This window comes from Neomonachus schauinslandi, chromosome 5 (assembly GCF_002201575.2).
Source record: "Neomonachus schauinslandi chromosome 5, ASM220157v2, whole genome shotgun sequence".
NCBI classification, from domain to species: Eukaryota; Metazoa; Chordata; class Mammalia; order Carnivora; family Phocidae; genus Neomonachus; species Neomonachus schauinslandi.
This window is the reverse complement of record NC_058407.1, coordinates 60,928,026-60,940,684: the sequence shown is the minus strand read 5'-3', so window position 1 is coordinate 60,940,684 and position 12,659 is coordinate 60,928,026.

The following is a 12,659-nucleotide window of genomic DNA, read 5'->3' as shown; positions in this document are numbered from 1 at the left end:
GGGGGGTGAGGAACTGAGCTCTGGTGTCCTGTGGTCTGCGATCAGAGAGAACACAGCTCCATAAGGAACTGTTGTCCCACACCAGCTGAGCTCTGATCCAAGTCTCACTGAGGGACCAGCTTCACTGAATCTATAACTCAGCAGCTGCAGCCCTGAGGGACAGGGCCCCTGATGGGTGGGTGGCCTCCTCAAAGTGCCCAGACCCTGCCACCCCAGGAGACCATCAGAGCTGTGCCATGGAAAGCAGCCTGCGGGTGCCTGGGTGGCTCAGTCGGTTAAACGTCTGCCTTCAGCTCAGGTCATGATCCCAGGGTCCTGGGATCGAGCCCCACATGGGGCTCCCTGCTCAGCAAGGAGTCTGCTTCTCCCTCTCCTCCCCACTCGTGCTCTCTCTCGCTATCTCTGTCTCTCTCTCAAATAAATAAATAAAATCTTTTTTAAAAAAGCAGTTTGCACAGAAACAGGAAGCCCTTCTCCTAGGCTCCAGATCCCTCTGGGCCGCCATGTAGCCAATCAGAATGGAGCTGAGAAACCCCTGCTCTGCCCATGGAGCAGAGCGGCTGCAAGTTGGGAGTTGAGGTCAGTGCAATGAAGGGCTTTATAAACAGAAGGACAGATGTGCTGTGTTAACTGAGGGATGGTAATAGTGGCAGAAAAGCAAGCGGCAGCATGCTGGCCAAGTGCCGGGCTCAGTGATTGACATTTACAGACCTCTTCCCTTCCACCCGCCCCGAAACCCTATAGGGAAGGGCACGGAGCTCCATTTCACAGAAGAGGAAAACTGGGACTCAGAAGTTAAATCGCTTGTCCAAGGGCCCACAGACAGGAAGTGGCCTCCGATCCAGTTCTGTCCCAATCTGGGAACCCATGTTTAGGGAACAGCCATGCAAGACTCAGGCCTCGGGAAAAGGCTCCCTGTGTGGGCCCCCCAGGGAACTCTGTGTTCCCACCCAGAGCTCAGCTCATGTAATAAGCCCTGACTCTGAACAATGGACTCGGATTTGATCAAGTTCAGGAAATGGCGGATGAAAACAGTACGGAACAGGGAGAAAAGGCACAAACAGGACCCTACTCTTGTCTAAGCATGGTCCCCAGCAAGGGCACTTTGTGTTAGTTCCCCAGCAGAGGGGACAGTTTCTGCTGCCCCATCTCACTTTTTCCTAGTCAGGCTCACAGTCCCAATTTTGCAAGCCAATGGGCCACAGGCCAGAGGCCACAGGCCAGAGCCATGCGCATTGAAGATATTCTATAAATGTCAGACGCTATTAAGTGTTGGCACTTATGCTTATGAGGCTGTGGCTTGGCATTTTTTGGAATGACACTGAGCGGTTCACAGCCAGTAGCCCAGTCTCTAAACGAAGCCCTGGGGTGAGGCTCTTCTGCCCTCCCCTTCACCTGCTCCCCAGCCACCCCTTCCTGAGCACCTTTCTGTGCTGGGCACTGTGCTGACCTCTTCTGACTGGTTCCTCCTCTGTCCTAGGGACCATGAAGCGTCCTCTGACTTAAAACCCCCTTCCCCTTTTCTTTACACCTAAACTGACCCATAATTTAGGAACAAGCAAGCAGCCCAGCCCCACATCGATGTCTTGTATCATTAGCCTAGACCCTTGAGCTCTAGTAACAGCTCCGGGGACACCGTTGTCCCTACCAGGCCCAATGTCAAATGAGAATGTCTTTCCTCCACATGGAGGGCAGTCCCCATACCTGGGACAGTCCCTATACCCTCAGTGGCCGGCCAGCCTTGTACAACTTGAGAAGTTCTTGTTTCCAAAAAATGCCAAGCCACAGCCTCGTAAGCATAAGTGCCAACACTTAATAGTGTCTGACATTTGTAGAATATCTTCAACTTTTTAAAATCCTTTCATTTATCTGAACTGACAGGCATATGGGCAAACATGCCACACACAGACACACACCCTCTCATGACTCACACTCACAGACTCAAACAACCTGTAACCCTGAATGAGAACGACAAGAGCATTAAGCATGAACTAGGATTGAAGACTGATACAGTCAGAAGGCAAATGCTGTCCCAACCTACCCTTTGACTCTGCTTTCTCCCAAGAGACTTGGAAACCAAAGCTTAGAGTGAGGATCAGGAACAATGCTCAGAGAATCCAGGCAGGAGTATCCAGCCCTTGTTTCCCCTAGGACTTCATCCCCTCCAAGAGATACATCAAGGACCACCATCCCTTCAGTTATCTCTCCAAACATCCACTCATTCACTCAGCAATCGTTTGTTAAGCACCTACTTGTGTCAGGCACCAGGCTACTCAATGGGAACATGCTGCTGCACAAGACAGGGCCCATGATCTGGAGAAGCTCACAGCTGTATTGAAGGAGTCAGTCATGTAAACAACTCCTTATATCACATTGGGGTCAGTGTTTTTGACAGCAGTACTATGCGCATAAGGGGAAGAAAGGCTATGGAAGGCCACATAGAGGAGGTAATTTTGAATGGGGTATTGAGGGATGAGTAGGAGTGGGCCCAGTGGATGGACAATAAGAGAAAGACATCCCTGCTAGAGAGGAAAACATTTAATATACAGGTGAGGGGGAGTGTTGGTGAGAGATCACACATGCTTGCAGAATAGGGAGCCTAGAAGAGGAGGACAGGTGATGCAGAAGGAGCTGAAGTTGTAGGCTGAAACTGATTATGGTGGTCTCTCTGTGCCACGCTGCAGAATCGAGACTTCACCCTATCGGTAGTGGCCCTCAGTGCTGACTGCTCGTCAGGACTTCTGGGCAGCTTTTAAGAATCCAGGTCCTCAAGCCTCACTCCTGACCTCCTGAATCAGAATCTTAGAGAATGTGGCCCAGGCACTGGTATTTTTTTAAAGCTCCAGTTTGCTTTAATTCTGATGTACTAATTCCTATAACATAAGCAACCATATTAAAGGAGGAAAACTTCCACATCTTTATGAAAGGCTGGGGAAGCAATAAGAGAGAGCCACCTGTCCTGTCTTCAGACTAGATAGAGATTTCTATCTAGTCCAAGAGGCCAGGCAGAGCAGCCAGCCCTTAGATGCAGGTGCACAAGCTGTAGAGTGTGAGGCACCATCAGAGTGCTGGAAAGGGGGCAGGGAGCTTCAAAACACATCGCCAAGAAAAGGCAAGAAAAGGCAAACCACAGCCTGGGGCATACATGTATCTGAAGGATCTCAAAAACATCGAGATGAGGGGAAGAAGCCAGACACAGAAAGAATGTATTCTGTATGATTTCATTTATGTGAAATTCTAGAAGAGGCAAAACTAACCCATAGTGACAGGAAACAAGCCTCAGCCTGGGCCTGAGGGCTGGCAGGTGATTGACAGCAAAGGGGCGTGGGAGAAAATTTTGGAAGATGTCCTATATTTTAATTGTGATTGTACTTACATGTGGATATACTTTTGTCAAAACTCATTGAAATGTACTCTGAAAGGGACGCCTCAGTGACTCAGTCGGTTAAGCATCTGCGGCTCAGGTCATGATCCCAGGGTCCTGGGATCGAGTCCCGCATCAGGCTCCCTGCTCCAAGGGGAGCCTGCTTCTCCCTCTGCCTCTGCATCTCTCTCTCTCTCATGAATGGATAAATAAAATCTTTAAAAAAAAAAAAAAGAAGAAATGTACTCTGAAAATGACTGCATTGTTATTTTATGCAAATTATCCCTCAATAAAGTTGATTTTCAAAAGGGGACAAGAAGAGGAGGAAGGAAAGACTGAACACTCATGTTGAAGAGAACATGAGCTCTGAGGTGTCCTTTGCAATAGCTATCCCAAGCACCTTTACTGCAATTCTTTATCATCATATATACCAGACTGTAAGTCCCTTAAAGGGATAGCCATATTATATTCATCTCTGCGGCAAGCAACCTCATGGTACATGGACCGAATTGGCGCTTGATGAAATTTAAATAAATAGATGAATAGAATGGAAGTAGGCAAACTCACTCAGGAAGACCATGTAGCATGAGAAGAACAGTAGATCAAAGAGGGAACCCAGGGAAACATCTATGCTTAAATATTTTTCATTTTATTTTTAATTGTAAAATATTTCAATCATACAGAAAACAATATAGCAAACGTCTATCTTTTTATCACCAAGATTAACCAGATAGACTTCTTTTAATAATTAAATGTTATAGAACCTCCAATTTCATGTAAGTATGGGGGAAAAAATACACAAGAGTCAAAAGCAGATCTGAACATGAAAGGTAAAACAGTAAGCCTTTTGGAAGACCCCAGAGAGGGTCTTCATGACCTTAGAGTATAGAGCAGAGTATAGGACACAAAAAGCACCACACAAAAGAAAAATATGATGAATTTATAAAATTAAGTAACTCTGTTTATCAAAAAACTCCATTAAAGAGTGAAAAGGCAACCCACAGAGCGGGAAAAAATATTCATATATCTGACAAAGGACTCATATCCAGAATATATAAAGAACCCTTGTAAATGCACAAGAAAAATAGAAAAATGGGCAGAAGACTTGCATGAAAGAAGATACCCAAAATGGCCAGTTTATATATGAAAGGATCTCAACATCCTTAGCCACTAAGGGACGTGCAAATTAAAATCACAAATATATATGATAGTACCCCCTCCAAAAAGGCTAAACTACCAAAGAAAGGAAATATTAAGTGTTTGGAGTATCTGTTATAGCTGAACATACCACACCCTATGGACCCAACAATCCCAACATACCCTATGGACCCTACAAGATGTACACAAACAATTGAGTGCATTCATGTATTCACCACAAGACATGTACTAGAATATTCATTGCAGGATTGTCCATAATATCTGAAAACTGGACTCAAACCCCATCTCCGACAGTGGTAGAGCATGTAAATAACCAGGTTTAGCCACATAGCAGCATACTAATGAGAAGGAATGATCTGCAACCACATAGCTGGTTTTGGAGGAATCTTGCTATATTGTGTTAGGCAAGAGTCCGGACACAAACTGTATGATTCTACTGATAAGTGCTTATAAAATACAAAAACATTTAAAACTAACCTATGCTGTGAGAAATCAGATTAGCCCTTTCAGGGGTGGGGACGGGGTGGGAGGGGTAGCTGGAAGAGAGACCAGGCTGGGGACATCTGGGGTAATGGGAATGTTTGTTTCCTGCTCTAGGTACATGGATGGATGGAGAAGGTGGAGGTGCTCGGGGCTGAGGGGTGGGGAGTGAGAGGCACACAGGAGTATTAGAGGGTAGGTGGCCACAGCAGGTGGTGAGGAGTGAGCTCAGCTGTGGCAGAGGCAGACATAAGGAATAACAGCAGATGCATTCTTCTTTTCCTCCAGCCCCAAGAGGTGGGAATGTGGAAACCTCAATAATGTCTTTGTTATATAGAGACCTATTTTCCCTTTGTGAAAGTTTGAATCATTCTGCTTTATCCTAAGGGAAGTAGTTACACAATCTCGGTAGCAGTATTTAACCCAACCTCAAGGGAAAAAAATATGTAAGATACTTAGAGATGCACAGAGTTGTGACACGCCCCAGACATCCTGCTGTAGAAAGGAAAATAAAAACAAATTACAAGAACATAGAGCCACCTCCCACTCGAAGTGTTACTTAAGAAACACCTCAAAGATTAGAGACCTCCAAAGGTCTCTTTGTAAAGATAAGGACAATGAGGATCAAAGAGGAGATGGAACCTGTTCCAGTTACACAGTGAGGACAGATAAACCCCAAATGATCATCCAGCAATAGATAGGGCTCCAATCCAGTGTTCTTCCCATGGCTCAATCCCCAAATATCCAGACTTCTTTCTCTGGAGCCCCTCACTCAGTCTAGGCCCTACACCCCACCCACCATGTCTAAAGCCCAGCTCTGCTGCTGCTGCCTGCCAAGGCAGATCTGGTCCCCAGAGAGAGGGCTCTGTCAGAACCAGGGACCACGCACCACCCCCTCCAAAACCACCAGTTCTGCCTCCGTTGCTAAAGGAGCCTCCTCCAGAGCTACCGCTCATGCCTCTTCCCCCAGCCCCACACAGCAACCCCACACCGAACCCCCAGCCTGAGCAGCACTGAACAAGATCTCCTTGCTCCCCCCAAGGCTGTCCAGACTCTGGACGCCAAAGATACTCCTTACCATGGCACAGGCTGTGAAGGCAGGTTAGATGAAGGTGTCCCCCCACAAAAAGATATAGTCTCAGGAGTGCAGAATTTTGTTCTCAGTCAATGGGCTGAATCTCATCCCCCACCCCACTCTGCTGCTCAGTCCTCAGCTAGAAGCTCTTTTTTTTTAAGAATTTCTTTATTATTTATTTATTTATTTAAAAGAGAGAGAGAGAGAGAGAGAAAGAACAAGCGGGGGAAGGGACAGAAGAGGAGGGAAAGGAAGAGAATCCCAAGCAGACTCCATACTGAGTGGGGAGCCCAACATGGGACTTGATCTCAGGACCCTGAGATCATGACCTGAGCTGAAACCAAGAGTTCAACGCTTAACCGACTGAGCCACCCAAGCAGCCCCTCAGCTAGAAACTCTTTTCAGTAAAACTAAATAAACACGTGCTACAGCTCTGGTGGAAATTCAAGTAAGAATGCTTGAGAAGTAGCACAACTTGTCTGTTGTAGGGAATTTAGTATAACCAGGTAGACTCTGCCTCCTAACTCTGCAACAGCCACCAGGATTTGGCACTGACTTTGCAGGGCAGACTACTACTCACTAACAGTGTTACATTTCTTAAGGACAAGGTTATGTTGCATTGTGATCCAATAAAGAAGTCCATCTCATATCCTTTCCAATTAGTTCACTATTGGATAGTGGGTTGGGAGGTGATAAGATGCAGAAGTTGAGATGCAGCCTCCTTCACTGAAAACTTCCCATCTTGACGAAGGAAATGGGAGGCACACCCAGGACGTTGAGAGCCACAGAGACCCTGGAGCCAAGGCAGAGATGGGAGCCTCAGGACATGAGCTCAAGCTGGATTTCGGGAGATCTTCACACAGACACACACACAGACACACACACATACAGACACACACACACACACACACACACACCATGAGACCTCAGGGCCAGCACGGCTTTACTGACACATTATCACAGCCTAACTTTATCTCATTTTCAGCTGGGGCAGCTTGTCCAATAGGCCAGAGGATATTACAGGTGTAGGGAAACAGGGTCTCAGCATGGTGCCAACTGGGTTGCTCATGAGGCAGATGGAGAAGAACCTGGAGGAAGCATAGCACCAGTGACACATCCATGCCCAGCTGAATCCTATTCCCTGATCTGGACAGTGCACCCTGAATGGATGCTCGATCCTCAGCCCTCATTCATTTATCCAGTATCTGCTCTGGGTCCAGGACTGCAGCCAGGTGCCGCAGTCACAAAGAAAAAAATGGCCGTTGCCTGCTCTGTGTTTGCTCAGACTTCTGGGTCACAGTCCAGCAAGGGAGGCAGACATGTCAATACAAAAGTACTGCAAAAGATAGAGGTCTGTCAAGGACCTGCTGGTGACACAGATGAGGGGCATACATGGAGATCTATCCAGAAGAGGGGATGTCAGAGCTGAAGAAAGATGGGGTCTCAGAGAGTATTCTAGCCAAAAGGAAGTATGTGCAAAGGACCCAAGACTTGGAATAGCTGAGTGTTTAAGAAAATGGAGGCACTTTGCTCTCTGGTACAGGTAGTACAAAAAAGTTATGGTATTCAGGGAGAGCATTGGAGAAATAAGCTGAGCCCCTTCAAGAAGGTCTGATATGTCATATGAAGATGTCAGATTGCACCCTCAGGCAGTGGGGAGCATTAAAGGACTTGATGGGGGAATAACATGGTAAGGTCTGTGCTTTAAATGTAATCTAGATACCCTCAAAGTCCTCCAACCTCATTTCCTTAATCAACCAAATATCCAACCCCCATTCAGTTCTGCAGAGAGTTCAGTACCTCCCCCTACTCCACACACCTGTAGAGCCCTGAGCCAGACTTTCCCCAGTCAGTCTACCACACATCTTCTTCCTACCTGTTGCTCCCAGTCCCCAAGACCACTGTCCTGCCCCCAGTTCACTCTGGCCCACAACTGCCCCCCAACCCTCTTCCTTTGCTGAAGATGTGCAGTAATGAGAGATAGGATGGTACAGTCCAGGAATGACTCCACTTCCTCATGTGAATTCCCTGTGATAGAAATGTCATCATCATCCCCTGGGAAGTGTTTCCCTAACTGTGGTGCCCACATGTGATCTCCTAACATTGCAGGGGGCCCTGTTGCTCCCTGAGCCCTCCTCACCCTCCTCTTCTCTCCATGGTGCAGTTCTGGCCTTTTATCCTGGATCTCCCTTGAAAATTCAAAATCCCTCTAAGTTTGTACGCAGAGTAACAAATGCCTGTTTGTCTCATCCTCTCCAGATTTCCATGGGGGCAGAGAGAGGGAGAGGATCTCACCCTTCAAAAGCAAAGAATCAATATATTCTTCAAAGCGAAGAGCCATGCCACTACACATGTCTTAGAACAGCTAAAGTTTAAGAATACTGACAACTTGCTCTGGTGGATGCAATTTAACTGCAATTCTCATACAATGCAAAATGGCACAATCACTCTTAAAAACAGGTTGGCAATTTTTTATAAAGTTAAACACACACCATATGACCAAAAATCCCACTGCTGGGTATTTACCCTAGAGAAATAAAAGCTTACATTCACACGAAAATATGTACATGGATGCTTATAGCATCTCCATTTATAATCACAAAAATTGGTAACAACTCAAATGTCCTTCAAGAAGAGAGGAGATAATCAAACCATAGTACATCAATTCCATGCAAGACTTGGCAATAAAAAGAAGCAAACTGTTGATACAACAAATTGGATGAATCTCAAAGGTATGCTGAGGGAAAGAAGTTAATCTCAAAAGGTTACCTACTGTGTGATTTGTTGATACGAGATTCTCAGAAAGACTAAACTATAGTGACAGAGAACAAATCAGTGGTTGCCCATGGTTAGAGGTAGAGGGGGTGTGTCACTATACAAAAATAACATGAGGGAGTTTTGGGGGGTGATGAAACTGTTCTGTACCCCAGTTGTGGTGGTGGCTTCACAAATCTATACATGCATAACTGTGTTAAAATTTATAGAATAGTTCACCCCAAAAGGTCCATTTTATTGTATGATCATTAAAAATAGAGACAAAGGAAAGAGGACCATGCTGAACAGTATCACAGCAGAGATGTGGAGGTGGGGGGCCACTAACTTTGTAGGACACTAAATCCACAAGACAAATGGCCAAGTTTCTTCAACAAATAAATTACAAGGAATAAAAAAGGGGGATATGAACCAATTGCAATGCATGAACATGATTTAGAACCTGATTCAAACAAGTGATTTTAATGAAAACATTCATAAGATATTATGGGAAATGTGAACTTGGACAGGATTTTTTTTTTATTTTTATTAGAATAGAACTGACACACTGGACTGGTTTTTTATCATATTAAATAATTAATGTTTATCCTGTTAAGGGTGATAATGTTAATATGGTTATATTATTTAAAGAGTCCTTATCTTTTAGAGAAACTTTAAAAATATGTATGAATAAAATGGTATGCTGTTTGGGACTTGCTTCAACATAATCTGGAGGGGTAAAGGGAGTGGGGAGAATAGAAATGAAACAGGATAATGAGTTAATTGTCGAGCTGGGTAATGGATACAGAAGCAAGCATTCATTACACTATTCTCTCTATTTTTATATTTATTTGAAATTTTCTATAATAAAAAGGTTTTTAAAAAGCTACTTCCCTTAAGATTAAATATAATACCTTTCTCTTCTATTATAAATAGGTCATTTTTCCTTTATAACAGTTTTTCTTTCCAGTACACCCAAGCAAGGACAGCTTTGCATATAGCTCACATTTACAACTGGCCTGAACATGGTCAGAGTAATAAGAAGCTGGATGCCATGATTACAGTCCAGAAATAATTTGACAGTTTAGAGCTTGAGCCAAATATAACAAGAAAAATTTAACAGAGACTAATGTAAAGTAAAACCGTACAGACGTATTCAAGCAAAGCAGCTGTATGGTTCAGCACGGGGAAACACAGTTTCTGAATGGCTTGTATAAAATGGCACCAGCTCAGGATGAGTCAGTGACAGGAAGGATCTGCCAAATTCACCTACAAGGTTGGAGGATACACAACAAGAAGCCCCATGCCCACTCTTTTCCTGGGCTAGTCAGGCCACTCTTGGAAGTCTGGGTTGGGTTCCAGAGGTCCAGAGGATGAAGTGTCTATGGGAGAGCACCCAGGATGGCAGTGGGCACCCCAAAGCAAAGTAGGAAATGGAAGTATTCCACCTGAAGAAGGAATCAAATGAAAGGAAAATCCATCCTCAAACATTTGTAGACTGTCATGCACAGGAGAACTTAGGGTTGTTCCCTATGGCCACAGAGGGGAAAAAAAAACTTGACCAATGAGTGGAATTTATAAGGTAGGACTCAGCCGAGCAACCTCTGTGAAAGAGAGGAGTTACCTTCCATAGGAAGGTGGGGCTGCTGATTGTGGAATAGTGTTTTAGAGACTTCAGTATCTAAATGGGGATTCCTTTTCAGGGCCTCTGAAGTCATTTCTAGCCTTGAGAGTCTGAATCTTCAGAAATTAATTGACAGTGGTAAACCTTGAAATAATAATAGTAATATCTCCCATTTATTGAGTACTTGTCTTATTCTAGGAGCTGTGCTGAGCTCTGGCATGCATTATATTATTTAATCAGTCCATCAGTCAACAAGTAAACATTTTCTGTCCAGTATTACATAACATACAAACAATATATGACATAGTCCCTCTCTTTAAAGAGCTTATAATCTAGTTGCTAATCAAAATTTGCACACATGTAGTACAATATATATATGAATATTTTCATTTTATTTTATTTTTTTAAAGAGCAAGATTTTTTTTTTTTAAGATTTTTATTTATTTATTGAGAGAGAGAGAATGATAGAGAGAGAGCATGAGAGGGTGGAGGGTCAGAGGGAGAAGCAGACTCCCTGCTCGGCGGGGGGTCTGCTTCTCCCTCTGACCCTCCCCCCTCTCATGTGCTCTCTGTCTCTCATTCTCTCTCTCTCAAATAAATAAATAAAATCTTTAAAAAAAAAAAAAAAACAATAATCTAGGGGCACCTGGGTGGCCCAATCAGTTTAACGTCTGACTCTTGATTTCAGCTCAGGTCATGATCTCAGGGTTGTGGGATCAAGCCCCGTGCTGGGCCTGGCACTGAGCATTGAGTTTGCTTGAGATTCTCTCTTTCCCTCTCTCTCTGTCCCTCCTCCCCCCACCCTGCTCCTCCTTTCTCTCCCTCTAAAAATAATAATAATAATCCATGTTTTTAAAAAGGAAGCAAGTATTCTAATCACCCAATGAAAAATACTCCCCAGCAGCTGAGGCAAAAAGGTAAACATGCTAAATTATGTAAGTTTTTATTATCCATAAAGACTTTGAGACTTTTTTGTTGTTCTTGGCTTTAAAAGGAACAAAACAAAATGGACAAGGTCTGGGTCTTTTTTAAAGTTGAGTTTTGAAACAAATGTTTACTTGACCTTAAGCAGGAAATCTGTGAGCACATGCAAATAGTCAGAACTAAAGGTGAGGCTGAGAAGTCAAGTTTGGAAGGAGTGATGACAAGTGTCAGCCTCTTGAAATAGAAGAGTCTCCCAGATAGCTGGACCAGATTTCAGAACCAGGAACAGAGCAGGGATCTGAATAAAGTAAGCATCTGCCTTCAAAGACCAAAGAGACATTCCACTGTCCAAATCTATCATGAAAAAAACAAAACCACGCATATGATATTAGTATACAATGCAAGTTACAAGCATGGACTCCAGGGCCCAACTACTCATGTTCAAACCCTGGCTGTACCACTTGCTAACTGCAACCTTTGGCATAGAGTGATCTTCATGTCTCCATTCTCCTTTTTCTCATCTGTAAAGTGAGGATAATCATGCCTACCTCATAGGATCATTGTGAAGATTAAATTATTTATGTGTGAAATTCTCAGAACAATGTCTGAGCAGGTGGAAATTACTAAACAAAACCTGGTTTCATTTATTCATTTTCCAGAGCCTTGAGATCTCAGGTTGTGAGAGGAAAAGGGAGGCAGAATGCTGCAGAGTCTTACTGGGAAAGGGGGCAACTACCATTGAATCATAAGGAATGAGGACATAGGAACAGCTTTTGACCATGTTCTCCCACCACTGTGGCCCAAAGTCCCCAAAGGAGGCAATAAAGAAAGGCTGCCCACTGAGGTGACCCAGGCTGGGCACTGCAGTTAGTCAGTTGGCTGTCACTGAGCCAATTGGAATTCTTGGCAAGGATCACTGGTGCCAGTATGAGAAGTGTTTCAGCCCCAGGGTGTGGCCTGCCCTGAGATAGATCTAGAAAGAGTGAAGCACAGCATGGCAGTTGGGCAAATCGTAAAGTCTGACCCAGTTGGCCTACCCCCAAAGACTCCCTCAGCACCCTCATCCTCTCCTCATCTCTCACTCATTCCATGCACAGCTGCTAGCATAACTTCCTGCAGGTCACACTGTGAGTGTGTTGCCCTCTGATTCAGAAAACATCATGGGTCCCTATTACTCTGAAAAACTCAGAGAGTCAAATCCATCATCATATATTGCAGTTTAATGAAGAAAAAGAAACAGAGCAGAGAGGAGGCAAGGCAGAGTTTATATACAAGGGGACAAT